The 26,280-nt window shown below is 52.6% G+C and overlaps 1 long non-coding RNA gene across 2 annotated transcripts in view; it reads left to right on the forward strand.

Annotated features, from left to right (window-relative positions):
* LOC125154357 (uncharacterized) overlaps positions 1-26,280 on the forward strand; it is a 524,152-nt gene that overhangs the window by 89,357 nt on the left and 408,515 nt on the right. For both annotated transcript variants that reach the window (XR_007147773.1, XR_007147774.1), the window contains exon 2: positions 19,007-19,299. This is a non-coding gene — a long non-coding RNA (uncharacterized LOC125154357). The remainder of the gene's footprint in view (positions 1-19,006; positions 19,300-26,280) is intronic.

Consider the following 26,280-nt stretch of genomic DNA (forward strand, 5'->3'; position numbering starts at 1 on the left):
TATAAGATCGCTGGTAAAAAATTCCTTTTCATGAGCTGCCACATGGATAAATTGGAGATTTAAATGTGGGGGACCCCAGGCTCTAGGCAGCTGGAGAGGGAGGAGGACGGGAAGAGGGAAATGATTTCTAAATATCCTTGATCAGCGGCCTCTCCCCGTTTGGGTGTTAGTCGTGGGTCACAGTCGGGCAATAGATTTTTCTTTTACGTCTCTTTCAGGCAAAGATGCCGGGCACCAGAGAAAAGAGGGTGATATGTACGCAGATGAGTTTGCTTTAAAGGGATGTACAGTCTATGCGGGATTTATATCATCCCACTTGATGTGGGACCCACCAGCCGCTTGGCCCTGGATGAAAATCCCCGGCCCCAGGGGAAACTCAGCCCCACACCAAACCAGTTTCCCAGTCGTCTAGTGAGAGCCTCAGGGTACTGTCTTTCACAGATCTATCAAGCACAAACACTACAGACATACAGAAGCCATGATTGTGAATTCCATCAAAGAAGAGGACCGCCCGCTCAAGAGGACCCCCCTACCCCCCACAATAGCACGGAACGGGCACTTATATTTCAGGTGCCTCAAACAGATAGGTTCAGTGTCCCTAGATGGATCATGTTCCCTGTAGATGTGCAGCACAGACATATTGGTGGTCTGGGAGTCAGTCAGTCAATCAAGGGAGTGGGGCCCAACGTAGTAGTCTTTGACTCCTGAGCCTCTGTTTTTGGGCAAAACTCTTTGGAAGAAACCAGAAACCTGTTGTGCTAGGTCAAGGGAAAGGGTTATGATGAAGATACAGCAGACAATGCCAGGGACGTCTCGCTATAGAAGTAAAATATAGCCAGGGACAGGACTGCCATGTTCGGTTGCGCAAGCTGTGCACTGCACAGGTCCAGAGGCACCACTGCATGGACTGTGATGTGCAAGGTGACCTCCAGAGTTGTGTGACATGGTGGCCCTGCATTGGAGCAGATCTGGAGAGCCAGGGACTGGGGCATCTTTCTCCGTCTATCAGGTTTGAGGTGATTCCTTTAATTTGTGCTCATCTTTGGGTATCTGCCTTGTTCCTCTCTCTCATCCATCTTCTTTTTACTCCTCTTTTTGTTTTTTTTTAATTTTTTTTTTCAAAGTTTTTTATTTATTTTTGGGACAGAGAGAGACAGAGCATGAACGGGGGAGGGGCAGAGAGAGAGGGAGACACAGAATCGGAAACAGGCTCCAGGCTCCGAGCCATCAGCCCAGAGCCCGACGCGGGGCTCGAACTCACGGACCGCAAGATCGTGACCTGGCTGAAGTCGGACGCTTAACCGACTGCGCCACCCAGGCGCCCCTCTTTTTACTCCTCTTGCGCGTGGCTCTACACGGTTGCCCATCAGGCTCTCTCTCTACTTCACCTCCTCTCTGCTCCAGCCCCTGCCACTGACTGTCATAAGTCTCTAACTCTTATTCCCAATTTTTGGGAGGGAGAATTTGAGTTCCTGGCTTGGGCCTTGCCGTTGCTCAGTCTAAGACCCTTGGAGTCCTCCTTAGTCACTCTCTTTCCCTTTTCACACCGTATCCACGCTCTCAGTGATACCAGCACTTGGCCGCACCGTCGCAACATATCCTGAATCTGGTCACTTCTCAGGGTCCCACTGCGATGACCCTGGTCTGATCCGTGTTCTTCTTGTGCTTGGGTTCTAACTACTCCAGCTGTCTCTGCCATTGTCCCCCTTCCTTCTACCCTAAGGGAGCAACCAGAGCGTGCTCAGAGGTCCACAAGCAAGTCAGGCCACAGCCTCAGACCCCCCTTTGCACTGGCTTTCAGGTTCCTACAGAATCTGGGCCCCGTTCTCTCTCTGCTTCTCCTCCGTCTGGGGTCCTCACTCACCCTCTTCCCACCATATTGGCTTTTCAGTGCTCTTCAAACATGGCAGGCAAACTGTTATCTCAAGGCCTTCGCATTTTCTGTTCCCTCTGCCTGGAATTCTTTTCCTCCAGAAGCCGATGGTGTATTTCCACCATTGTTGGGTCGTTCTTTAAGCATCACCTTTGGGCCTTCCCTGAACCCCGATGTGCAATGACTTCACCCCCATCCTTATTGTCTTTCTTTGCTCTAATTATTTTCTGTAGCATCGTCCATGCTGTTATGCATTAAGACTTTTTAATGTTTATTTATTTTTGAGAGAGAGAGAGGGAGAGGGAGAGAGAGAGAGAGAGACAGTACGAGCGGGGGAGAGGCAGAGAGAGAGGGAGACAGAATCCGAAGCAGGTTCCAGTCTCTGAGCTGTCAGCACAGAGCCCAATGCGGGGCTGGAACTCACAAACTGGGAGATCATGCCCTGAGCCGAACATGGACGCTTCACTGACTGAGCCCCCCAGGTGCCCCGTACTATTATGCATTTTACTTGCATTTTGTGTATTGTTGGTCCCCTCCTAGCAGAAAGCAAGCTCCATGAAGGCAGAAGGTTTTGTCTCGTTTGTATTCTCAGCACCTACAACTAGTGCCTGGCACTGCATCAGACAAACAAATGAACGAACATAGAAAGACGAATATATGAATCTAGAAAGTCGTAACTCTCCTGGAAAAGCCGTTTGTTGAGAAAATTCCAGACTCAAAAACATACGCATCATGTTTACGGGTAAACATCTGTGGATTCCTTCCTTCTTTCCCCGGCCTCCCCGCCCTGGCAGGAAGCTTGGATACAAACTGTTGAGTTTGAATGCAGACACCCGGCCATGCAAACTTCTGCCCCTCCGAGTATGGAACCCCGGCCTGGGAAGCCGTGTCTGAGTTAGAGGCTCCAGCCCGCACCCCTCTCATTTCACCGGATGTTTCCTGCCCACCACAAGGGTGGCCGCGGGGGTTAATTCCCTAGCTTCACCAATTTGTTTTCTCTTTTTATTTTAGATGAGGGTCCAGCTTTCCAGGTAACTTGCTCTCGATTTCCAGAACTCCCCTTCCAGGGCTCCGGCTACGTGAGGGTAGTGAGGTCCCATGTGAGGTGGGGGTGTTTTCCTGAAGGACTCCCCCAGGAGTCCTTTAAAAGCAGCCTGGAGCCCAAGAGGGAACCTTGCAGTGAGTGGAATCGGACTCTGGCCACACGATGGCACTGTGGTCGTTTCTAAGAGGCGGCGGGCGGCTCAGTTTGAGAAAGCAATTTCCAAATGGTACTCACAGTGGCATTTGAGACCCTGCAGGGAGCGTTAGGAAACGCTAACCCCCGCGCGGTGGGGAGGCAGGGTTGGGGGCAGGCGTGGGCATCTTCGCTGTGGAGGCCAGGCCCGCAGGAAGGCGGGAGCCAGGAGAGGGGCCAAAAAGGAGTGACTGTGCTTCTGGGGGCTGGCGTCCTGTCCTTCCCGGAGGAGGAGGCTGGGTCTCTGCTTACCCCGGGGCTTTCAAGGGCAGATCAGCAACCCCGGGGGGTGGGAGTTGGTTTCCCCAAACCGGCGGGGGGTAGGGATGATCCTGCAGGTGTTTCCTGCTTTCCTCCTTCTGTGCCCCAGTTGGGTCAGTTATTTAAAGTGCGGTTTCAGCCCCCCCTCCCCTACCCCGCTCGAGGGCCAGACTGTTTTGTTCATCTTGCGGTTTCCCATAATGTCCAGCGTGGAACAGAGGCTCCCTGAACCGTTGTCAGACAGATGCCTGACTGATTGAATGAGTGGATCTTGGGTTTGGGGAAAGAATAGTGAAAAGAGAAAAGAGAGAGAGAGAGAGAGAAAAAAGAGTATTTTCAAGGGTCTTCTCATCTTCCTGGGATTTTTGCCATTGTTACTGTTACCACCAAATCCTGGCTCTTGATGGTTCGCAAAGGGCTTTTGCTCGTGTTATTTTGTCCGTCTGCCTGTCCGTCCATGGGCCACCCCACTCCTTGTTTATGCCTCTGTTTGTCCCTGTCACATCCTCCCCGGAATTAGAAGCATTCGGGGACATGCCCCTCTCCCAGCGGGATGGGGATATTTGAGAGCGTCCCGTGGTGTGCAGGACAAAGAAAGAGCTTGGTCGATGCCTGTGGAAGGCATGGGCACGAGTGCAGCCGTCTTCTCCAAGGGACTACAGTCATCATGACTCTCAGTCCTTGCATTTCCTCTTTAAGGGAGAGATTCTTGGGGCAGGTTCTATTTTCCCAAGATGGCCACACCAGTATGTATGTTCTGGGGATGTGACCTTGACAGTTCTCCATTGAGAGGTGGTTTCCCTCCCCTTGCAGCTGGGCAGACTGTGTCCTTCATTGCCCGGTCAACGAATGCCAAGAAAGCGATGCAGGGTGACTCCTGAGACTGGGTCATCAAGGCAGGAAAAGCAGGTCCCCAGGCAGGGAGCCTCTCGACTCGTGTCCTGGGAACCCCGAGCTGACACGTAAGACATCCGGTGACCCCGGAGCCTGTATGCGCAAGAGGTCACGGGGAGAGAGCCCTGGGAGGAGCCCCTCTGTTCCAGCCCCAACCTGCCAGCTGAGGCAGAGATGAGGCGTCCTGTTGTGCTCTGTCCTCGTATCTGACCCAAGGGTTCGAGAACACAAGAAGTGGCAGTTTCTCACCGCTACGCCCTGCGGGTGATTGGCCGCAGAGCCCTGGTAACGGGACACTTTGTTCCCCACCTCCCCTTCCCTGGTGAGTGAGCAGAGGCCTCACCAGCAGTCAGGCGGGCACTCGGACCCTGCTCTGGACTCCCGGCCTGCTGCGCCTTCCAAAGCACTTTTCCTGCCGTCACCTGTCACGGCAGGCTGGAGCTGAAGACGCAGGTTCAGTTCAGGGTCACTTGAGGCTGAGGGAAAAGCCTTTGGCCTTGTTCGTACATCAGCGAAGAAGGCAGGAATGTGGGTTCTGGGGTCCGTCTGGGGTCTAGAGAACGAGGGGGGTACTTGGAATCTGGGCTTTCTGGTCCAGGGCGACTCACAACGACTGGTCTGAGGCTCAGTGGCCTTAGGAGCCCCGGCCTGCTCTGGGACCCCCTGAAAGCTGCCCGCCCATCCCTGCCAACCTGCCATCAGCTGGCTTGTGAAGATTCATGACTCCAGTGCTGTCGGCACCAGGTGCCATATTGGAGGGTGCAGCCGAGAGGCCACGGGAGCAGGAAAAAGCCACCAGCCACAGAGTTGCTATGAAGACACGGCCGCTACCCATTCGTCTTGGCCATTGGCACCCCTTTGGGGAACCTCTCTTAGACCAATTAGTAATCTTGAGGCATGGCAGCCTGGAGACGGGCTTGTCAGTGGATGTGCCATCAGAGCTGGATTCGGGGACGGCCAGCCCTTCCTGGTGGTAGGGCCGCAGCCTCCCAGCGGCTCTGCATAACAAGCTGGTGGGCTGCCCTTCTCCGAGATGAGCAGCGATGTCTCCATCTGGGCTCAGGGGACGTTGACAAGGAGACTTTCCATGGCAACCACAGAAGCGTGATGTTGGCTGTGACTTTCAGTCCTGGTGGGCATCAGATACCGCAGGCAGACTTGGCAAGCCCCACAGCCACCGAGAGCTTCGTGGCTGTAAGTCCTGAAGGGTGTCTGCTCCTCAGAGTATGGGTTCCTAGAGAAGTCCCTTTTTCAAGTCCGGTTTGGACCCCCCAGGTGGAGGCAGTAGCGGTCAGGAGGAGACTTTGATACAGAGAGCAATAATGTAACCTCTGTCTAGGAGACTTTGATACAGAGAGCAGTAATGTAACCTCTGTCGGCAGTTGTGGTGTGCTGTATGTAGCTTTGACCTTGTTTGTATCGAAATAGCAACGTGGTTGTCATTGAGGAGGCCATGATGCCCGCGATTCGCACTGATCGTAATGCTGAGCCATCTGGAAGCCATTGTGTTGTCGGGATGTGTGGTTATCCCAACGTTGGCTTCACGGAGGCTCTGATTTGTCCTGTCCTAATGCTGGTGGGCTCTGTGCTGTTCCACTCTGTGCTGGCAGTGTTAGGGCGGTCGCCCCCCTTTGCTCTGTTCTGAATAGTTCAACCTGTGCTTCTCAGACTTTGTGACACATTGCGATTCCTCGGGGGGGTCTTGTGAAGCTTTAGGTTCTGATCCAGCAGATCTGGTGTAGGGCGGAGAGTCTACATCTGTAACGACCTCCCAGTGGGACCAGTGCTCCCGGTTCTGTGGACCCCACCCGAGAAGCAAGGCTTGCCTAGACCAGCACTACCCAACAGAACCTTCCGCAGTGTTGGCGATATTCTATTTCTGCACCGTTCAGTATGGCAGCCACCAGCCACGAGTGGCCCCTGAGCACTTGATATGTAACTGGTGTGAACGAGGAGTTGACTGTCCAGTTTTATTTGATTTTCACTGATTAGCGAAAATCGCACGATTAGTGGCTATCGTGTTGGACAAGATAGGTCTTGTACAGTCTGTGCCGTGGTGTGTATGCTAATTCCCCGAGGCCTTGTTAAAACACAGATTGCTGGGCTCTACCCCCAGGAGGTCCGGATTGGGCCCCGAGGATTTGCATCTCTAACAGGCTCCCGGGTGACTTCGCTGATGCTGTGGGTTTGGGGATGGCATTCTGAGAACCACGCCATCTGAACACCCCTGCAGGCCAAGAAGCTCTGTGCCTCGTCAGTGTTAGATTCGATCCAAACTTACCCCTAGTGGAATCCATCAAGGGATATCTTGTGGGAGGTTGAGGTGGGAGCATGGTTTAGAAACAGATAGAGGGATCCCGAATTAAGGCTGCCCTCCATGAACTCAGAGGCACCTAGCCGGGAGGGACCTTAGAGATGATCTGATTTGTACTCGCAGTTTACAAATGGGGAAACTGAGGCCCAGCCAAGCACAGTTGACCGTGAACCCAGCATTAGGACCCAGGTGTCCAGAATCCTAACCCAGCGCGGATGCCTCTATGCCGCACTGCCTCTGTGCCCGAGCTGGGCATGGACTTTGCAGGTGTCACTTGCAGAGAACAGGAACTCTCTTCGGGGATGAGGCAGGGCCCTTGGTGCTGAACTCTCCGGCCAAAAAGAGGAGGCAGCTCTGGGTGCCCTCCCTGGGTCCAGGATTCACCACCCAGAGGCTACAGCACTGTGATTTCTCCCCTCCTTTGCTATCCCTCTGGGAGATTTGGTTGCTTGGCAATTTAGCAGCTGTGGTTACAAAAGAAAAAAAAAAAAAAAAAGAAGAGAACAGGGGAACATTGAAATCACTAGTGGCAATGCAATTCTGAGGACCTTATGCACGTATTTCAATAATCTATGGTGTTCTGTTCCCAGTGCTGAACGCGTGAGGACAGATACACCACGGTGACAAAATTGCTGTCATCTATCAAACTCCCGCTGTGAGCCAGACACAGGATCAAGTCCTTTATATTCCTGATCTCATTAAAACTTCACAAAAAGCCTACGAGGTAGATGTTATTGTTACCATTTTTTAGATAGGAAAATGAAGGTCTAGGGTGATTAAGTAAGCAGCCCGGGTCGCACGGCTGGTAAATGGAAGGATGGAGACTTGAATACAGTCTGCCTGCTGCTAAATTCTGGATCTTTCTCACTGTGCCAATGGGATGTAAACAGGAAGGTGCTGTGAGCCCCCTCCCGCTGTCCTGCTTTTGGGGGCTGGCTCTTCTGTGCGGTGTCGTCCTCCAGATGTACACCCTGCCTGCCCCAATCCTGCTTAACGTCCAAGAATGAAGACATTTGAAGAATGAACCCTCGGCCTGGCCCTGAGCCAGGGAGCCAGGTGCTTTAGTCTGAATGGTTTTAGTTATAAGTTACAGAAACCGAAATTAAAAGAAAAAAGACACGTTGCTGGCTTGTGTCCCAGGGAAGTTCAAGGGAGATGAATGCGGTCTACAGGTATGGTTGGATCCAGGGTTTCAATCCATGAATCATTGGGAGTCTCTCTCTTCTTCATTTCCCGGTTACTTTTCCCCAGGTGGGTTCCTTTCTCAGGCAGCCTCTCCCCATGTGCTGGCCTCCAACAGCTGTGGATTTACATCGTCCGTAAAGCTGGGGAATCCTCGGGAAAAGAAAGCAACCTCACCCATCCACAACTGCAGCCAAAGTCCCAAGGATGACTCCCATTGGTTCAGCTCAGGTCATGTGGCCTTCCACCCACCAATCACTGCAGCCAGGGGCACGGAGGCGGCTAGGCAGACCTGAGTCTCGTAACTACTCCAGAAGGTGGGGCTGGGATCGGTCCCATCTGAGCGTTTCTTTGTAAGTAGGATATATTCTGTTCCTGGAAGAAAACATTAAAAAGCCCTCTATGAGTTCTAGCATCTGCTAAGCTGGTCTACACGGTGAATGGAAGGCACTTTCTCTGCCAATAGAATGGCCTGGAATTGGGTTCCTCCAGGTGTGGTGCTAATTCTGGGTGGTTATTGGAACCTCAGCTCCATTTAACCTCCGAACTGCATCGTACGTCCTCCGGATGGCAACACGAGCCTCGCCTTCTAGAGTCTTACCACACCCCATAGACCTGGTCACCTGGATTGCTGGCTCTGGGGGGGGGGGGGGGAGGGCAGAGGTGTGTGTCCTAACCTCCTGGTTTCATGGCTTCTCCTTGACCTCTCCTTGGTGGCAGTCCTCCCGAGCCCCCACTATCCCCTGTGAGCAAACCTCCCGCCAGACATTATCAGGGAGAAGTTCCCTGAAGGAACCTGACCTTCACCTTTCAAGGTACCTGGATAATATCTGGTCGGCTGAACATGTCTCTGGGTTGCTCAGAAGTCGAACGTGGCCATTGTGATCTGCAAGATCCAGATTTTGGCGATCCATTTCTTTGTTCCTTCATTTCTTTATTTTCCCAAGCACTGATTATTGGCAGGCCCTATCAGCCTGCCAGCTGGCATGTCCCCCCTGGGGGACAAGCCAGGCTTCGTGATGATCTCTTGGGTCCTAGCTCCTGGGATGAAGTTCCCGGACCTAATACCCACCACGCTCCCACACTCCTCTTTCTGCCCTGTGATGAGTGTGGCATCGATTCTGCGTGCCTTGCCGTTAAAGTGCCCCGATGTAGGGCAGGGATGGTTAGCACGCATGGGGGACGCAGAACAAAGGAGTAAAGACAGGCTAGCAAGGACAGCCACCACCTGATTTGGCAGCCTTCTTGGGAAGAAAGGAAAAAGGCACGGGAGGGATGTCAGGTGAGTGGGGACAGGGTGCTTGTGGGGAAAGGGGTTGCTTGCGCATCTTCAAAATATGTATATTGTGTGCATTTAAGCACCGTTACCAAAAGGAACAGCCAACAGATACACATTCAACTAACGCTTTGCCTCTACACCCAGACATGGCGTCATAGTGCTTCCTCTGTGTCAGGTGTGAAGTTCTACGTGTGCTATATATTGGTTTTAGTTCTCGTAAATCACTCCATGCCAAAGGCGTGAGCCGTCATGGAGTGTCAGGGACGGGATTTGAACTCAGGTCTCCCTGACCGCTCCCCCCCGCCACCCCCCCCCCCCCCCCCAAGCCAAAGGCACCATTTTTGTAAACGCAGCGGTGGAAGAAGCCCTTGAAGATTCTGGGACAAGGAGGGTACTGGAAACTCAGTGGCAGGGCGTGACGTGTGACAGAGGCCGGGGGAGGCTGGCCCCTCACAAGGCAGCCACAGTGGGTCGGTTCTGCACGGAGGCAAGTGACAAGGCACTCCGGTCTGGGCTCCGAGGGTTTCCAGTGGACACAATGGGCCATTGAGAGGCTGGCAAGCTTCCTGGAAAGGGGGTGCTGATTCAGGAGTGGCATCTGAAAAAGGTAACTTTTGCAACTGGATGCAAGATAGGATTTCAGAGAAGCCGGAGGAGGGTGGTGTTTGGGAGGAAATGGGGGGGCGGAGATGCTATGCGCTGCCTTGATTCTCAGATGAGTCTGGACCTTCCAGCTGATGGGGAAGTGGCCTTGACCTCAGCCTCTTTCTTTCCTGCCCACTCCCCCCCCCCCCCCGCCCCGGCTTCCTTCCAGGAGAGTCCTGGAGGCCTTGGCAAGGGCAGTGAATGCTTCCTTCTCCTGGCAAAGGAGCCGTGGTAGCCGGGTCATGCCGCGAGGGGCTTTAATTTCTCCCGGACAACAAGGCAAAGTCCTTACAGGCCTGGCTAGCACTTCTGCACAAGTATTTACGAGCTGCGAGACTTAAGATCATAAGGCTCCCATATTGCGCCTTATTTATTTATTCCTTTTAAAGCCCACAACCGAAGACAATGTTTTCTCCATAAGAGAAACTTCAAAGATCCCGGAGGACAACACAACTAAAAATTATCGAGGGGGGGGCATCGCACACATCCTGAGTAGCGGCGCAAAAGAATGTGCCGAAGCCGGGCCGGTGCCTTCAAAGTGGAAAGATCTCTTTGTTTTTCTACACGGCTTCCCATCAGACGCGGGACCGAAGCTGTTAGCCATTTAGCCGCGGCCATCTGTAGGGCAGGCTCGCCAACCAGATTCTTTTTCATCCAGAGAAGGGCTTTCAGGAACCATTGAAGGCATCTCCGCCCTTAACTAAAAATGTAAAGCCTCCTCCTGGCTGTTGTTGAGGGGCCAGGTGGCCTCATGATCTCCCGTGAGGAGCATGTGGGAGCTATTTAGGGCAGTTACGTAGAGAGACAGAGTGGACGTTCCCGAGAGCCTTGGGCCCGCGTTTACTAGTGGGCTTGGCACGTTTGAACCTGCTGAGCCTCAGTTTGATCACCTGTTAATTGGGATGATGATATCTGCCCAGACGGTTTCATACTTGAAAAGGTCCAATGAAGTCATGTTTCATTTGTGTGTGTAGCGGGGGGGAAGGGCGTGCACCCACATCCCGGCTTTAGAGAGAGGATTTCTGCTTTTCTGTGTTTTCATTCCTTCCCTCGGGAGGGGAGAGGCTTGCCTCATGGGCCAGAGCTTGGAGGCCCGGATTGGGGTTTACCAGAGGGTCCATGAATGCTCCAGCATTCCAGCCCCACCTGCCCAACCGACAGAGCCACATGGCCTCGGGGGACCTCATCATGCAGCCAGCTGTGGATGGCCTTGGATGTGGGGTCCGCGGCCCACAACACACCCATGGGCCAGCTCTACTGTGAGGGTCCCAAGGTGGACCTCACTGCGCCTTGTGTTTTGGAGGTGACTGGGCACTTTCCTGGTGGGAATCCAATGGCTCTTTTTTTTTTTTTTTTTTTTTAATATAATCTATTGTCAAATTGGCTTCCATACAACACCCCGTGCTCATCCCAACAGGTGCCCTCCTCCATGCCCTTCACCCGCTTTCCCCTCCCCCCCACTCCCATCAACCCTCAGTTTGTTCTCTGTCTTTAAGAGTCTCTTACGGTTTGCCTCCCTCCCTGTCTGTTTGTAACTCCCCCCCCCCCCGCCCCCAACCCTTCCCCCATGGTCTAGTGTTAAGTTTCTCAGGATCCACATAAGAGTGAAACCATATGGTATCTGTCTTTCTTTGTATGACTTATTTCACTTAGCATCACACTCTCCAGTTCCATCCACGTTGCTACAAAAGGCATATTTCATTCTTTCTCATTGCCACGTAGTACTCCGTTGTGTAGATAAACCACAACTTCTTTATCCGTTCGTCAGTGGATGGACGTTTAGGCTCCTTCCATCATTTGGCTATTGTTGAGAGTGCTGCTATAAACATTGGGGTACAAGTGCCCCTACGCATCAGTACTCCCGTATCCCTTGGGTAAATTCCTAGCAGTGCTATTGCTGGGTCGTAGGGTAGGTCTATTTTTAATGTTTTGAGGAACCTCCACACTGTTTTCCAGAGCGGCTGCACCAGTTTGCATTCCCACCAACAGGGCAAGAGGGTTCCCGTTTCTCCACATCCTCGCCAGCATCTGTTGTCTCCTGACTTGTTCATTTTCCAGTGGCTCTTTTGGAGCCCAACTGGCTGGTGATCTCTGGGTGAGAAGGAAGGAGTGAGTCTCAGGCTTGTCCCCTATGGGGACAGAAGGCATTATTCGGGGTTCGTTATGGCATCCATATGGAGGACTGGCTCCTGGCGAAATTGTGAACATTACCAAGTATATTATTGGGCCCCTGGCCTCCTCTTTCTGCACTCACGTTTAGTCTTTTCTGCCACTTCTTTCTGGAAAGGCCCCGATGCATTGAAGCCCTGCTTTCTGGAAATACCCGGATGCCAGTCATCTATAGTTTAAAGAGAATTGAACTTCATGTATCTTCTGTCTCCAGTGGATTTGCATTTAAAGCTCAGTGCTCATTACAGAAGGCAAGCCTCAATTATCGGCTAGAAAGATTTATCAAGAGAGTTCCGGGGAAGGATTCTCTGATATTTTGCCCCTCAGATTTCCCTCTCTGTTTCCTAAGTGGAAAACCGGCCCAGTCCAGCATCTCTAAGAACACAGGGGCTTGATCCTGACACTCCTCTTGGGACACACTTAAAGTCCTTTTAAAGACCTGTCTCTGCTGTTAGTTTTAAGGAAGGAGTCACAGCTGACAGTTTCAGTCTCTCTCTCAGCGAATCTTTTGAGATCCATTTATGTGACCCATTGGCCTCTGAACAGGAAAATCACAGCAGCACGTGACAGCAGCCCCGGAATGGCTGAAAAGTAGAAGAGAGAAATGGTACAGTTAGTTTATCTGTAATTGTTCCTCCAAGAAAGATGGGGCACTGACCGTGTTCAAACAACCAGTTCTACTGGATTAATCCACATTTACTGCGGCCTTACTCTGTGCCAAGCCCTGGGCCTGCCCTCTCTGCCTTTAAGTTTGTATTTATCTGACAAGGGCACTCTTATCACATCCACTTTTCCGAGGAAGAAACGAAGGGTAGAGAGATAAGAGCCTGCCCAAGCCCCCCCAGCTGGTAAGAAGTCAGAGATGGGGCACAGGCTCAGGTCTGTCAGGGCTGATGCTTAAGCCTCCGCCCTTGACCATCAGTGGATTTCTCCTCCAGCTTTGCTGATGTGCCAGAAGTTTTACTCAAGCGTGCCTGTGAGTAAGAGAAAATCAACCGGAGTGGCTTAACCAAGCCCAGCGTGTATTTCCCCCACGTAATCAGGAGCTCACAGAGCAATCCGGGGAGGATTCAGGTCCTTCCATCATTCTGCTGCATCATCCCTGGCACACGTCTTCCGTCCTCGTGGTCACAATGTGGCTGCTGCACTTCACCGCTCTGCACCTGCATTCCAGGCGGAAAGAAGGAGGAAGGGATTTCTTCTTGGTGGGCTTCCTCCTTTGGACCTGGAGGAGCCGGCGTCCCTAGAAAATTTCTGTGTCTGTCTCCTTGTCCAGAGCTATGTCACTGCGTCATTCTTAGCTGAAGTGGAGACTCAAGATGGAAAACAGTTTAGCTTTCTGAAATAGAGGGAGGGAAGAAACCCAGGACCGGGAATAGTCAGGGGAAGCCAACCTACGGTTTCTGCTCAGCTTACAGCATGACTGCATTGCAGAGCCCAGGTTTTCCCTCGAGGGGGAGTTTCTTTAAATGAACACGCTGTGCTGAATCAGCCCCTGCTTTCCTTGGCCCCTTCTGGGGGAGGCATGCATCCTTCTTCTTGTAGACCCAGCCCTGCAGATGCCTGAATCAGCCCTGGAGCACCAGAGGGTGGGGGCAGGCATTGGTCTTGTGGGAGCTGAGGGTTTTTTACGTAGCATTTCGAGGTTAGTCTTTCCTGCCCTCTGCTCCCTGTCAGTCTGGCTAGAAATCTCTGACTTGAATTCAAGTTTCCGGGCCATACGTCCTAGCTTGTTGGACTATGGGGGTCAGGCATCGTCGCTGGGACTTTTCACCTTGTAGCCACTCCGCAAAGGTGGGATGGACCCATCCGCTCCCCAGATTTGGCTCCGATTTTGAGACTGAGGGTGCCATGGGTGTACTAAGAGAATGTAAAAGGACTTACCGATCCCCTCATGAGGCCTTCTGGGGGCAGTATCTGCTCTGGCAATGGCATGTGAGACGACCGGCTCAGGGGTTTTATGGTGGTGTCCTGGCCAGCCTGGGTGGTGACAGTCGGGTACAGGACGTCACACACTGGGTGGCTCGAACGACAGAAATTTCCTCGCACAGCTCTGGAGGCTGGGAGGTCCAAGACCGAGGTGCTGGGAGTGAGACCCTGCTTCCTGGCTCGGGGACAATCATCTCCTGGGGGTGTCCTCACGGGGCGGAAGGGGCGAGGGAGCTCTGTGGGGTCTCTTTTACAAGGTCGTGAATCCCATTCACGGGGGGCTCCACCTTCCTGACCGCATCACCTCCCAAAGACCTCCCCTCCAAATAGCATCACCCTGGGGGGTTATGAATTTTGGGAGGGACTCGATTCAGTCCCCCGCAAGGCGGTCAGGGGGTGGGACGGAGTGAGAACTCCTGTGCGTCTGTGGGTTGATCTTCCCACCTGTGCCGGAGCGGGGAGGACCCGGGCATTCTCATCCCAGTGCCCCGATGCGGGGCAGAAGCAGGAAGAGGAACGTGAGTGTAACATCAAAAATGGAACCAGGTTCTTTTTTTTTTTTTTTAAGTGTTTATTTATTTGAGAGACAGAGAGAGAGAGAGAGAGAGAGAGAGAGAAAGAGCAGGGGAGAGGCAGAGAGAGGGAGACACAGAATCGGAAGCAGGCTCTAGGCTCCGAGCTGTCAGCACAGAGCCCGACGCGGGGCTCGAACTCACCGACCGCGAGAGCATGACCTGAGCCGAAGTCGGACGCTGAGCCGACTGAGCCACCCGGGCGCCTTGAACCGCATTCTTTATTACCACTGCCCTCGCCCTTGGGCTTCCCTCACGGACCTGGGCTGTGGGCTGGGAGTGGTAACGCTGGGGATGAGGAAGACGCTGCCTCCAGACTCTGAGTGTCACCTCTGCTCGGCCTCGTTCAGCAGGGTCCTGCCCCCTGGATGGGTTCCCTTGGATCTCTGTGCTCTCCTGAAGCACTTTGCAGTTCACCACAGCCCTGGACCTTGTCCCCTGGGCCTCGGTTAACCCTCCCAGGGCGGACTGGTCTCTTTTTCTTCCAGCTGCATGGCTGAGACCCCGGCATCATGCACAACCATGTGGTCACAGCTTTTGGGGTTGGTACCTACGTGACTGACCGCAGTCAGGCCATGCCGTCTGCCGAATTTGAGACCTTTAGCCCTGGCCTCTCCACTAGACCTACAAGTATTTGCATTTAATGAGGAATTGAAACACTGCGTTACCATTCGCCTCCTCCTCCTCCTCCTCCAAGATTTCTTGGGCATCCCTCGATGGTCCTAATCCATAGCATAGCACGCGGACGCTCAAGAATATGGGTGTCGCCTCCTTCCTGAAAGGACTCCCAGTCAGATTGGGCACCCAGAGGTCTCTGCAAACCAGGAGTAAGTCCCAGTGCAGAAGAGTGCCAGGTCACGACTCCCTAATTTGTGAGTTCTTACCTAATGCTCCCCACATGCCTTCCTTAGAAGGAGGAAACTTTTGATTTTTATTATTTTTTAAAGTTATTTATTTATTTAGAGGGAGCATGCATGAGTGGGGGAGGGACAGAGAGAGAGAGAGGGAGAGAGAGAATCCCAGGCAGGCTCCACATTGCGAGCACAGAGCTCAATGTGGGGCTCGATCTCCTGAACCCATGAGATCGTGACCTGAGCAGACATCAAGGGTCAGACGCTTAACCGACTGAGCCACCCAGGCGCGCCATGAGGACTTTTTGGATCCTTGTTCCAAAAATCCATTGTGGATGAGTAAACATTTTTATTTTATTTTATTTTTTAAGTCACGTGTAGCTGACACACAACGTTAACATTAGTTTCAGGTTCCACAACTTTTTTGTTTTTAATTTTTAGAGAGAGTGCACTAGCTGGGGAGAGGGGCAGAGGGAGAGAGAGAGAGAGAGAGAGCGAGAGAGAGCAAAAGAATTTTAAGCGAGTTCCACGCTCAGCAGAAAGCCCAAAATGGGACTCGATCCCACAACCTTGGGATCACGACCTGAGCCAAAACCAAGGGTCAGGCGCTCAGCCAACCGAGCCACCCAGGCGCCCCAATTCGACAAGTTTCTACATTATACTATCCTCTCCACAAATGTAGCTGCGGTCTGTCACCACACAACGCTATCACGATGCCATCGACTGCATTCCCTGTGCAGTCTTCCATCCCCGTGACCCTGCTCCTTCTAGAACAGAAGCCGGCATCTCCCTGCCTCCTTCCGCCGTTTTGTCCGTCCCCCCACCCTGCTTCCCTCTGCTTGTTCTGGATGAGCAAGTGTTCTCTCACCTGAACTCAACGTTAGCTATTGCTTTTAGTTTTCGACACCAACTAGTTTTAGGCAAGTCGTTTCACCTCCGTGGGGCTCACAGTTCGCACGTTGGTCTGAAGGCTGTCTGTCTGCGTCAGTGTGAGAGCCGCTCATTGCGTAGCCTTGTAAATTTACGTGGTGCTTCTCCCTATGTAAACTCACCGTGTGTGCTCACTCTCCAGTGTGCTATGCTCCGTATTTTATAAACAATACAGAAAAATGAGATTCGGAGAAATCTGTCGCCTCTTTCTCTATTATATATGTGAGTGTGTATATATATATATATATATATATATATATATATACACATATATATAGAAAAGGCAGAACCTGGATTCAGGTCTTTTGGATAATTTTTCAGACCCTGTCGCCTCTCAAAGTACAGAACAACCGCACGGTGCAAGCCAAGCCCACCGGAAATCAAAAGCACGCCACAACCCTCGGTGCCGTCCGTTGGGACAGCGTGCTGGGAATTCCGTCGGGGTGTCCCCGAGCACCCTGCAAAAGAGGCAGCGTTGTTATCAGGTGCTTTGTTTTGCACCAGCACCGCGCAGGCGGTGGCCCGTGGTCCGCTGTGGAAGAGGGCCTGCCACGGGCTCCAGAAACAGCACTTCATTTTCGAGTGACTTTAGAGCAGGTGCGCATGTAGGATGCAACGTCTCCATCCACTGGACGCCAAGTTCGAGCTCTTCTGCCGGCCGGAGGGGTCTTGGCACTGTCCTTGGATGTTGATACGTTTTTGGATAAACACGCACACACACACACGCACACACACGCACACACACACACACACACACACACACCCCTTTCCCGTTGTTGTTGCCCTATCAGCCTTTAAGTCCTTCTTGGTTACATTCCGTGGTGAGCTGGATCTCTTGATAAAGGAGCTCTGTACAGTGATGACAAGAATTGATTTCCAATTTCCTGCAGAATGACTCTATCATTGCTAGTGACTCAGGCAATTTAGCTCATATTCCAGGCCTGCCTGGGGGTTATAGATCACACTGACAGCTTCCCAGTCACGCAGGAGGTGGATTTTGACAAGATGAGGAAGGAGGCATTTGCAGGGAGTTTTGCACTGGGGGCGGTCAGAAGGGCACAGCTGCCCCTGGGTCTTGGGCCCTGTGGGCGTCCTGTGGGGAGCAGACACGTCTCGGGCACGACGGGGAAGCCGGCTGGCGCTCGGGCTTCTAGTGCGCTGCCGGGGACAGCTCTTTCCCCGTCTCCGTAAACATTCATCCCTGCTCAGCGTGAGAACATCCGAAGGCCCAGCCGAAAGACAGAGGGGATCACTTTCCAATAGTTTCCCCCTTTCCAAATACTTAGCGTCCGTCTATTAAGAGCTAACACCTAGACTGGTCTTTCCCTTTCTCCGTGGACTCTGTTAACAGCAGGTGCAATTCTTTGCATTTACTCATCGGTTCATTTTCATCTGCCAAACCTGCCCTGCTTGTGCCCTGGGTGCCACGGAAATGGCTCTCCCCAAACGCACGTTGAAGGGACACAGACAGTGCTCTGCCCCGACTCCTCCACGCAGAGCGGGACACGGCTACGTGGGGACCAGGATGCCTCTGCTAAAGCCTAATTCACCGAGTCCTCACGGAGACCCTAGGAGGCGGCCTGTTGCTATTTCTAGCTTGCAGATGTGGAAAGCAAGTCACAGAGGAGCGGTCCCACAAACAGAGTGGCAGAGCAGAGATTTAAACTCGGGCCCTTGGGAAACAGTGCGTGCTCTTAAGCGCTGCACTATATGCTTCACGAACGATGGATAAAGCAGATGATTTTTTCTATCTAGTGGGTTGAATGGAACCCCTAGAGACTCCTGATCGCCTTGCTTTTTTATTTTTTGTTGTTTTTTAAGGAGGTTTCACGCCCAGCATGGAGCCCAACACAGGGCTTGAACTCGTGACCCTGAGATCAAGACCTGGGGTGAGATCAAGAATCGTACACTTGACCCAATGAGCTACCCAGGTGCCCCCAATTGCCCTGCTTTTATAAATACTTTATCAAAGTCTCTGACATCACAGGTAATCACTGGAGTTCTGGGAACTGAGCACACACACGTGTGTGTGCAAATGTGAGTACGCATGGACACGCATGCATGCACGCATATCCATGTTCATGCAAACGCACACACACACACACACACACACACACACACACACACACATATGCCCAAAGGACGTAGCTTGAGAAACCACAGCAGCAAGGTTAAGACACAGCTCTATGGAACAGACACGCCGATTTCTCTCTAGTCATTTGGCCCAGAAAATAGTTATTTAGAAATCACTGTTGAGCTACTTTCCAAGCCGATGCTCAGCTTGACCGACGCAGCAAGGAAGCTGACTGACCCAGCGTATTCTGAGACCCGCCTGTGAGCCGGGGGCTGTGCTGGGCTCCTTCGCGGATGTTATAACGGGCTGACATCCACAACACTTTACTGTGAGGACCATGTCCCTGTTTTACCGTTGGAGAGACTGAGGCTCAGGCAGACGTCTCTGGATCATAGAACTAGCAAGGGACAAGGACAGGATTCAAACACATGCCTCGCGGCACAACACTTCCTCCCAGAATAATACAGGTGCTTCCCATGTGTGTGCTGTTGGTCATTTTTATTTTATTTTATTTTATTTTATTTTATTTTATTTTATTCTATTTTTTTAAAGTTTATGTATTTATTTTGAGGGAGAGATTGAGAAAGGGCAGAGACACAGAGAGAGAGAGAGAGAGAGAGAGAATATCCCAAGCAGGCTCTGCACCATCAGCACAGAGCCCGACATGGGGCTCAAACTCCTAAACTATGAGATCATGACGTGAGCTGAAATCAAGAGTCCGACGCTTAACCGAGTGAGCCCCCCAGGCGCCCCCTGTAGGTCATTATTTTAATCTGACAAATTGACTCTCTTGCAGACAGACCCAAGCGCCTGATTCCCGTTCTGAGAACCTGGCCTGTGACCGGAAGAGGTCCCAACTGAGATCCTGGCCTTGGCCCCCATTTCTCCTCCGAGTCAGGACCGCCACGTGGGCTCTGCCCCCACCATCCAGCGGCTTCTCTGTGGGGATCTGTTTGCTGGATCTGCTCCCTCCCCCACGCCCTTTGAGGCACCGCATCGAAGGCTGCCAGTCACGTCGTCGTCGTCGTCTCTCATTAATGCTTCGGAGGAGGAACGAGACAATATAATCGCTCCCTGCACACCTGTCAGGTAGGTGCTGCGTTAGGCAGAATGTTTGAGGTTGTTTTCAGTTCTGATCAAAGTGATTGAAACAGATGTACCTCGCGAGTCTTATTAAATGGCAGGGAAAACTGCTCATCAGACATCTGACTGGTCCCGCGAATTCTTTGTATGCAGACGATGTTGCTTTTTTTCCCCTTAGATAAACAAGTGTTTAGTTTTCTGATCGATACTTAAGATTGGGCAAGCTGGAGGAGAATCCATTTAATCCCAGACATAATGGCAATGGCTTGTTGTGATGCTCTCCTGATACAGAGTTTAGAAGTAATTGCTCCCTTTGACAAAGAGAAACATTATCTGCTTCGCATTCATTCACTTGTTTATTTATGTATTCAATAAATATTGACTGGGTACCTATCACGTCTCGTATTAGGTATTAGAATGTTCTAGTGATGAATCTGGCATGGTTCTTGCTTCCCGGAAGCCCACAGGCTGGGGCGGGGAGAGAAGTAAATACGCAAACAATTCCAGCCGAAGCACAGTAGGTGGATTACTCGTTCATGTAATGTTTACGGACACGTGTGGCTGTGTCAGAAAATGGCGATCACTGGAGCCACGGGGTGCGGGCCGGACCTCGTGACTCTCTTCTAATAAATAGACTCTGGGGTGTCACTGCCAAGATTGGGGTACTCTTAGGGGTTCATTTGTGTCCCCCTGTGCCCCCCTCCCCCCAGAAACATAAAGGTATGATGAAGGCTTACCCCCAGGTTCCACAGAACGTAGTGTCTTTCTTTGGAAATAGGGTCTTTGCACACAAGGTCAGGTAAAGAGAAGGTCGTTAGGGTGGGCTCTAATCCAGTAGGACTGGTGTCCTTATACAAATGAGGACTATGGACACAGAGGCAGACATACTCACAGGGGAGCCCGAGGTGAACATGAAGGAAGAGGTGAGGTGATGGGTCGATGAGGTAAGGAACCCCAAAGATTGCCAGCAAAGCACCAGAAGCCAGTGGGGGGGCATGGAACAGATTCTCCTCGCAGCCCTTGGAAGAAACCAGCCCGGCTCACACCTTGATCTGGAGCTGTCAGCCTCCGGAACCGCGACGATGCGTTTCTGTGGTATTTGCAACGGCGGCCCTAGCAGGCAAATATGGTTACAGACAGTCTGTGATTTCTGCCCCATTCCCACTTTCTCTGGTTCTTCTCAGTTGCTCTGGTGAAGCCAGCTGCCACGTTGGGAGCTGCCCCATGGGAGGCGCATGTAGGAAGGAATCACAGGTGTCCTCTGGGCAACAGCCAGGGAGAAACTGAGGCCCTCTGACCAACAGTCTTTGAGGAATTGCCTCTTGCCCGCAACCATGGGAGAGAGCTTGGAAGTGAATTCTACCCCTGCTGACAGCTTGGTCACAGTCTTCTGAGAGACCCTGAGCCACAGGAACCAGCTGAGCTGTGCTAGGATTCTTGACCCACAGAACCTGAGATGATCAATGTTTGTTTTCAGCTGTTAAGCTTCGGAGAAATTTGTTACGCAGCCATAGCTCGCTGATACAATCTGTAAAATAGACTAGACACTGTCCTGGGCCTCAGGGCAGTGCAGGTGACCCTGTCTTGGCCTTGTGAAGAGGCAGTTTGGTTAAAGAAGCTTGGGCTCTGACCTCTGGCTGTCTGGGGTTGGAATCCCAGCTCTGCTGTTCACTTGCTGTGCTGTGTCTACAAGTTACCTAACTTTGTTTTTTTTCCTCCATACAAAAAAGAATGGGACACCTGGGTGGCTCAGTTGGTTGAGTGTCTGACTTTGGCTCAGGTCATGATCTTGCGGTTTGTGATTTCGAGCCCCGCATCGGGCTCGCTGCTTTTAGCACAGAGCCTGGAGCCCTCTTCAGACCCTCTGTCCCCCTCTCGCTGGCCCTCTCCCGCTCGTGCTCTTTCTCCCTCTCAAAAGTAAATGACCACAACGGGGTTCCTGTGAGGATTAAGTTAATTTTTGGAGAGGCCTTTAAAGAATTTATTTCACATCCAACAAATATTTACTAAGTGTCTGTGGCGGGGCACTTGGGGGATGCTGGGGTGGCAGAAGTGGCCTGCTTGGAGCAGGTCCCTGCCCTCCTGGAGTTTACGCTCTAGTTTACAACGTCGATACATCGTAGTCCACGTGTGTGGTCCCTGTGACTGTAGAGGGGATTGAGGATGATCATACTGAGGCAGGACAGTTGACTGAGCCTGCAGCAGATACGCGGAGCAGGGAGGGAGACCTTCCGGTGAGGTGAGAGGGACCTGGGGCAGGGGGAGTCAGCTTAAGAGTTTTGAGACGTGGGGAGCGATCCTGCGTGCTGCAGGTCGGTCAGGTGCAGGCACCCGGAGAGGCTGGAAATACCATAGTGAGCCAGGCACGGAAACAGACGCTGGGGCGTGGGCATGGATGTGGCCACATGTCCGGGGCAGGATGCTCGTGTGTCAAGGTGTAAGAGTAGGAGGACGGGAGCAGAGCCCCCCACGCCCCCCACCCCAGCCAGACGGGCTAACGCACGGTCTTCGTGCTGTAGTGGCTGAGGCTGCACTCTGATGGATTTCGGGACATTCCAGGGAGGACAGGAGGCTCCATCAGTGCCGGCAGGTGCAGCGGCCCCCAAGGGCCACAGTCCTCAGGGCTGGGAGGGTTTCTGTGTCCGTGCTCCCAGCCTCAGGGGAGCAGAGAGGTCAGACTGGGTGGCAACTGGGATGGGGTTGGAGAGCCAGCCCCTGGAAGAAAACTGGACGGAGCTGGCCCCTGTCAGAAGGGCTTATAGAGAGGTAGGCATCGGCTCAACCCAAGAGCAGCTGGAAATGGGAACAGATGGGGCGGGGTCACCCACGACCCATCGGGCCTGCCCTCGACTTCAGAACTCTCTGCGTGCTTCCGGTTCACAGTTCCGTGCAGCCACCCCGCCTCTTCCGGATTTAACTGCACCTCTGTCCGCAGCGTGTGGCTGCCTCCTCCTCCGTGCTCCCTGGGGACGTGCTCCAGGCCGGCCTCCCCACCCGGGGCTGGGTCTTAGAGGTCGTGCAAAGGCAGAAAAGCACAACTGACAAGTCGTAATGAGTTGACGGAGAGGGTAAGGCGGTGTTTCTCATTGCAACAAAATCACCACCTCATCTTGTTGAAAATGCCCGTTCCAGGGCCCCTGGGACTCAGTGCATCAGAATCTCCAGGGAGGTGAGTAACAGAAATCGGAATGTTAATGAACTGATTAGCATATGTGTCTTTAACCCCGCAATTTGAGACAAAAGTGCAGATAAGTAGGAAAACCGGAAGCAAAGCATCGTGGGCCCCCTTCAGGGATGCCACATTCTTCAGGCTTCTCAGCGGCTGCAGAGGGCAGCAGGGTTGTTGTGGCCCCCGCTCTGCTTCTAGAAGCTTTACTGCCTTTCTGTCCAGACCCCTCAGCTGCCCTCTGTTCCAGGTGTGGCCCACCAGTTACCTTGGGTCCCCTTTCAGAGCTGCAGGCTCCAAAGTCACCCCTCCTGCCCCCCTCGGAACGCCCAGAGCCTCAGTGCAGTCGCTTATCACGAGATGGAGGGGGACCTGGGGGTCCGAGGGATTCTTTCCCTTTTGAGGGGGATGTCACAGAGCTGAAGGGCTGGACTTCCCAGGCTGTCTGTTCCAGAGGAGTTGTTAACTGGTGCCTTTAAAAAAATGGTAGTGGTTTGAGGGAGTAATGCAGTAGAATATCTTGAACCAGGGTCAAGGATTTGGGGAGACTTGGGGCATCTTTCCTGTTGGTGGCTGAGTACCTCCTACCCACCTGCTGGAATCTGGGAGGACAACCAGCCATCAGTCAATCAATCAATCAATCAATCAATCATAATGCAACACTTGCCTTAGCAACATGGAGACTCCTTATCTTACTTATATGGACCAAATACATTGACAGCTGCAGATGGATAAAAAATTATGGACTGCAACATGCAGATTTAAATAGTTGCCAAAATTATAAAATGCACCTCTAGTCATCCAGAGGCCATAGATCTGCTGTGTGCCTCTATGCTTTTTTCAAAAAAAAAATTTTTTTTAATGTGTATTTATTTTTGAGACAGAGACAGAGTGTGAGCAGGGGAGGGGCAGAGGGAAGGGAGACACAGAATCCAAAGCAGGCTCCAGGGTCCGAGCTGTCAGCCCAGAGCCCGACACGGGTCTTGAACTCATGAACTGGGAGACCGTGACCTGAGCCGAAGTCGGACGCTCAACTGACTGAGCCACCCAGGCGCCCCCTCTGTTTTATCAGCACTTGTGGTCCCTGATCTGGGACAACCAGAATTTGAGTCAGAATGGTCTATTTTTTAAAAAAATATTTTTACTTTACGAGACAGAGAGAGAGAGAGAGAGGACAAGCGAGGAAGGGGCAGAGAGAAGGAGACACAGAATCCCAAGCAGGCTCCACAGTGCCATCAGCGCAGAGCCTGATACGGGGTTCCAACTCACAAACCATGAGATCATGACCTGAGCCGAGACCAGGAGTCAGGTGCTTAACCGACTGCGCCCCCCAGGCACACCCCCCCCCCCTTTTCAAAAGGAAGTGACATCTGAAGAAGGCAGCAAGCAGGCTGCGAGTCATCTTATTATTTCAATTGCTGGTTTGCTCATCCGTTCACTGACCTGACGATACGGCGGGACGCTCCGTGGGCACCAGGGCTGGAACAGCGACGCAGACGGACATTGGTCTCTTCTGGGCGGCAGCGCCTGGGGCTCCAGCACCGCGGGCGGCTCAGCTCCGGCGGCTTCCTCCACACCCGAGCCGGGGGGGGGGGGGGGGGGGGGGGGAGGCGCAGTGCTCGCCCTTTTCCCCCAGCTCTCGGCCCTCCCGTCTCGCTCGGCAGGGTCGGATGCCTCCCCACCAGTGATACACGCCCCATCCCTCGGTGGTGCCCCTGCCCTGTCCTTGCTGCCAGGCCTGTGCCGGCGAGCTCAGTGGTGAAGCCCCTCCCTTTGGGGGTCAGACCCACTTACTCAACGTCCTGTGCCAGGCGGGGGACCTGGCACTTTCTGAGCCTCCTCTACAAAATGGGCGTTAACGGTACTCGCCTTGCAGGGTCAGCTGTGGGTGTTCACATGAAATAATGTGCGTCAAGGGCAAGGATGGTGACTGTGGCTTGCTTACGCACTGTCCAATCTCTCCTTTCTTAGTAACGGAACTCTGTACTGGGTGCACGTAGATGTAATTGGAGTATAATTGGTGTATAATATCCTATGACTTTCAGGAGTATGTCATAGCGATTCGATATTTTTGCACATTACGAAATGATTCCCCCAGGAAGCCTAGTTAGTTACCATGTATTTTTTATTTTAGAGAAAGAGAGTGAGAGCGAGTGGGGGAAAGGGGTAGAGGGAGAGGGAGAGAATCCTAAGCAGGCTCCACTGGACTCAGCATGGAGCCCGATGCGAGGCTCAATCCCACGACCCTGGGGTCATGACCTGAGCCAAAATCAAGAGTCAGACGTTCGACCGACTGAGCCACCCAGGCGCCCTAGCACCTTATATTTTTAAACTCAGTTTTTGCTTGGCCAAATGCTCTGTTTCTCCATCTCCTTAGCAAAGGGGTGGCCAATGGGATTGAAGCAGAAATCACTGGGTGAAGATTTGGAAAAGATCTTTAAAGGGCCCTGTTGCCTCTCCCCCTACCCCGTATCCTCTTTCTTCCTGTCTGAAACGTGGATGTGACGGCTGGCGCTCCTGCAGCTATTTCTGACTATGGGGTGTCCATGAGGATAAAAGCCACTAAGGATGCTGGGATAGAAACATTGGAGAAGGCTGGACATTAATGATTTTCTGATGGGTTTTCCACAATGGCCTTGGACTGCCTGCCTTCCTTCAGACTTATTTTATCAGGGAAAAAGGAAATCTCAATCTTGTCAAACCGCTGTTATTTCTTTGACTGGCAGATCAGCCAGAAACAGTTTTCAGTGGCTACGAACACCTTACCCTGTGCCTGTTCCCTGTGAGCATTTGGCGGGGGGAGGGGGGGGGGGGGGAGCCAGTACAGGAGCTGACCTGACCTGGAGGGGGCACTCAAGCCAAGGCGGCCTGTAGCTTTTGGCTCTCTCATCCAGGTTTACGGGAAACACAAAAGGTTTCCCCACTGGATATGTTAGCTGTGGGAGGGGCAACCTTCACGTGGCTGGGGCCTGTCATACCCAACCGGTTAAGGGGGGCTCCGAGCCCACTTTCTCTATCTAGTGTGGCCAGAAATCCCCAGAGGCGGCTGCCTGAATGCGCTGTCTCCCAAGGCCGATTGTTAATCTCTTTTCCTTGGAAACTTGGGGCCTGGCGCCCTGCCTTCCCGCAGGGAAGGAGTCCTTTGCAGGGATGGTTGGTTTGACAGGAGACAGGCCAAGAAGGGCGCCTCTGCAGCCCGTGCATACAGCCCGGGTCCCTCTCACACAGGCTCCCAGGAGCTTCTCATTCCCTGACTCCAACGGATGGCTCCGAGGCGACAGGGAAACCTTTGAAGTAGAAGCACTTGGACTAATGGTGTAATTACTCCACAGAACCATTTGCAAAGTAATTATGGACTATTGTTAAGAATATCTTAGTTTTTTTTTTTTTTTTTTTAAGTAATGAGGCTTTGCTTCGATGGTGATGATGGAGGGAAAAGGCAATGATACACGGGCACATTTAAAGAGGAGAGAAATACCCCCCCGGGGCCCCCTCCTCTCCACCTGATGCCCCTTCCCCATCCACCTGATGCAAACCCAGAAACGCTCCGGGAACCCGCCACTGACCCTGAACGTGCGTGGCCGCATTCTCTGCCCTGCTCGGATGGGCCTCCTACGAAAATGAGGTTTTGAGAGATACTGGCTGTAGGATAATTTGCTGAGAAATGCATGTTTCCTAAGGATGGAAGGACCTTGAGGCCACGCCATCAACACAGTGGAAGCCTGGGGGAGGAGGTCTTTACGTGAGAATGTTCCGGAGTAGCTCTTATCAGCACCCGATGCCAGAGCCGGGCTCCCTTCTTGGCCCAGCACACCCCGTCC

Source organism: Prionailurus viverrinus, chromosome E3, assembly GCF_022837055.1.
Source record: "Prionailurus viverrinus isolate Anna chromosome E3, UM_Priviv_1.0, whole genome shotgun sequence".
Lineage (NCBI taxonomy): Eukaryota > Metazoa > Chordata > Mammalia > Carnivora > Felidae > Prionailurus > Prionailurus viverrinus.